The sequence below is a fragment of the Sapajus apella genome, unplaced genomic scaffold (assembly GCF_009761245.1).
Source record: "Sapajus apella isolate SASKATOON/1434 unplaced genomic scaffold, GSC_monkey_1.0 scaffold28, whole genome shotgun sequence".
NCBI lineage: Eukaryota > Metazoa > Chordata > Mammalia > Primates > Cebidae > Sapajus > Sapajus apella.
Window position 1 is genome coordinate 2354424 of NW_022436968.1, and position 3705 is coordinate 2358128.

Consider the following 3705-nt stretch of genomic DNA (forward strand, 5'->3'; position numbering starts at 1 on the left):
GCGGACAAAGAGGTGAAGAAGACATGTAGGCAGAAGGCCCTTTCCTGCCACCCAGACAAAATCCAGGTAATTCCAGAGCAGCTGAACTCTTCACCAGCTCTCTCAGGTCTGGGAGGTGCTGATGGATGCTGCCGCCAGGCTGCATATGACTAGGTCAGGAAAGCCAAGAAGCAGGCAGCAGAGAGGGCCCAAAAACTTGATGGGAAAAGAAAGAAAGTGAAGCTTGATCTGGAGGCAAGAAAGCGGCAGCCCGGAGCCCAGGAGAGTGGGGAGGAGGAGGGAGCTGGAGCACCAGGACACTAGAGCTAGAAGATCAAACGCCTAAGCGAAGAGGGTTCCCAGCAGCTGGAGGAACAGCAGAGGCCGATCCGGGAGCAGATACACCATGAGCGTGACCAGAGGTTGAGAGCAAAGACAGGAAACACTGAAGGCCAAGGAACCCGCAAACTAAAGCTGAAATGGAAGTGCAAGGAGGAGGAGTCCAAAGGTGGCTACTCCAAAGACGTCCGCCTAAGGTTTTGCAAAAGCATGGTGAGGTTCTCAACCTGGTGCTTTCCAGTAAGAAGGCAGGCACAGCTGTGGAGGAGAGTGCCTCTGTCAAGGCTGCAGAGCTGGCTGTCCAGAATGAAGTTGTCCCGGTGGATAACCCTTTGAAGATTTCCCGGTTGGAGGAACAGCCCCAGGGCTCCGTGGGCCCCAGTCACCCAGGACTGTCGAAGGGCTCAGTGCTGCCGAGGGACTGGAGAGTCTCGTGATGCGCATGCGCCAGGTGGCCGGCGGCAACGGCGGGTCTCGCGAATGCAGCGGCAAGACCAGCAGGGGCAGCCCACGTAGCCGCGGCTCCCGCCACCTGCAGGCCAGCAGCCCTTTTCTTCAGTCACCAATACACTTTATTTTTATTTTTTAAAAGAAACAAGGAATGATAAGATATAAGGAATCTCTGTGTGGTATCTTAGGGCCGATGGAGAGTACTCAAGGACAAGCTTAGAAGGTGTTCAGGCTTTATTGGAGAAAATGAGGGTCAGTTCACTGGATACCAAGGAACTTCTCAGTTTTGGCCAGACAAGAGCTGCTATGGGCTCCTTGTCAAACGAAAGGCCATTCTTCAGGGTGTAGGGGATCAACGACTCTAAGCACGTGTATCCAAGGGATTCCAGGCAATTGGTGGGGCAGGAGATCTTCGGAGTGGACAGTCTGGGGGGCTCCGTTTTCCAGAGAGTGCTGTGGAAAGATTATCACCAGTCAGAGGCTGCAGCATCACAGAGGGAAAAATGGTGGGGAGGTGACTGGGGAGGGCTCTACTAGAGAGCCTCATCCCCTCCTGCTGACACCCAGCTCACACAGGAAGCCTCTGTCTCCTGCACTGTTCGTTAAGCACCCTATACAATTCGTATTAAAGGAAAAATTATTTAAAATATTCTGTTTTAGAGCATATGTTGAAATGTGCATTCAGAGTCGAGAAATAATAAGCTGGCAACTGATACAAATGATTATTAGGAATACTTCAAGTCATTTTTCGCCATCTGAGGAAAAAATAAGTCATCAAGGAACTTGACAGAAGTAAAATATCAAGTGATAAAACCATAACTAAATGAACCCAGACTGCCACATCATTTTGATATGTTCTTCTCATTCATAAAGTACGGAGACGTACATAAATCTTACAGATAATTTACGATCAAATTACTACCTTCATAATCGAGTGGCTTAGTTCTAAATGCGTAGATATAATTCCAACTATAATGTAAATACTAGAAATTCCACACAAAACTGCTATACTAGGTTTTCAAATTATAGGCAGGAATACTAACTGAGATTGCATCCTTCATTAGGATTTATAAATTCACCAAACAAGCCTAAGCAGATTACATTCACACGATGATAAATTTAATTATGGCAGATGAGTGGTTCTTAAATTTATTTTGTTATTTGCCCTTTGTTTTATTATTTTTTGTGCTTCCTTAACTACTCTGAGTTTAAAATTCACGTTCATAATTTCAAATTCAGGCTTCTCAGAGACGGTTTTTATTGGGTTTCACCTGACCTATTTGAACATATTTGGTAAAATCATTATGTTCCCTATGTATGTAATAAAAGAATTTGTCCAGTCTTTCTGACAGTCAGTTACTGACATATTGGTAGAGGGTATGGAGGGAGATCTGGGTAAGTCCATTACATTTTCATTCCCCCAGAGCCCAATAACTGACGTGAGTTGCCAGCTATCCTGGCACAGCCAGGGTTCCCTTCCCACTACCTGCAAAGGCAGTTTCACCCTAGACAGATTTGGATAAAGTAGAAAAAGAAAATAAAATTAATTAATGAAATTATAAAAGAAATAGGTGGTGAAATATAAACAAACAAGATACGATGTTTCTTTAGTTCAGAGAAATATATAGAGCAATCAATAGAAATAATCTAGGAGAAGAACATAAACTCATTACACTAAGCACTGATGAGAATCAGAAACAAGCTTCATTCATTGAAAATCTTCCAGACTCGAGTTTCCAGGTGACAACTTAATCAAATCACCAGTCAGATGATCTTATGAAACTAGCAATATTTTGAAGTGTGCTAACTTGAAATGAAAGATAAATTAAGAATTATCCCCTTATCTATTTGGAGAAATACAGAGTTTGTGTGTAAAAATCAGCAATAAAATTTCTTAATGTTTAATAAGTACTCAAAATACTATGTCATCAATAACATTACATAACAAAAATATGTAGTATTTTCATTCATACAAATAGCATGTTTTTTAATGCTGTAATTTGGAAATAGATGCACTTAGTATAATGAACTTTGTTTTTTACAGATTTAAAGCATTTTCCCTTTATTTACTAGTTGCTTATTTATTCATTTTATTTATTTTTTCTTTTGAATTTTCATTTCACATTTCCTTATCCTTTATCTTTTATTGTTTTAAATTTTGGTAAATACATAACAAGAAATGATATATAGCAGTTAGAATTTCCAAAATTGGATGTGAAGCTCACACACAAAAAATTAGAGAATATTTTGATAAGTATAATTTCATATATGTTTAAGAAAATTTAGAAGATATAGATATGTGTGTACAGCAAAAAATGCAGACACACCAAATTTGATCAAAATAAGTGATGAGGGCTCCTTACTCATACTAACGCCAGGGTAATGGACCATTTCTTATTGCTTTTTATTAACTCTGTCCACACTTTGCAATTAGTTTCTTTGCTGAACTTCCCTAAAATCACTGAAGTTGAATGTGCTATCTGTTTTGTGTTGAAGCTCTAAAGGTTTACAATGATTTCATTTTAATATTTCACCAAATAAGGATAGTTTACCTGATTGCAATACAGCAAAATATGATCATCAAGCTATCAGATTAAGGCTTTGTGTTATGCTTACATGGAAAGATTCCATATGTAATTTCGAAAGCTTTAAGTGCATTTCCATTGAGATATAAAGACAGAAATATGTTTATAAAAGAAATGATAAAAATATATATGATAATATATATTTTAAGAAATGAAGTAAAATATTTATTTTTAAAAATTAAACATTTAGAGGACACTTTACCATCTCAGAAATAAGAATGCAAACATTAAAATAAAATAAAGTCATTATAAGATTCTGATTTTTAGCATCACGGAAAGAATCAGATTAAATTACACAGAAAACTTTGAGATGACAGGCCATTGACAGAGGGTAATTTTTTGTTTGGTGAGT

The 3705-nt window shown here is 39.0% G+C and overlaps 1 pseudogene; it reads left to right on the forward strand.

Moving 5' to 3' along the window:
• On the forward strand, window positions 1-834 carry LOC116561223 (annotated as a pseudogene).
• The last annotated feature ends 2871 nt before the right edge of the window (window positions 835-3705 follow it).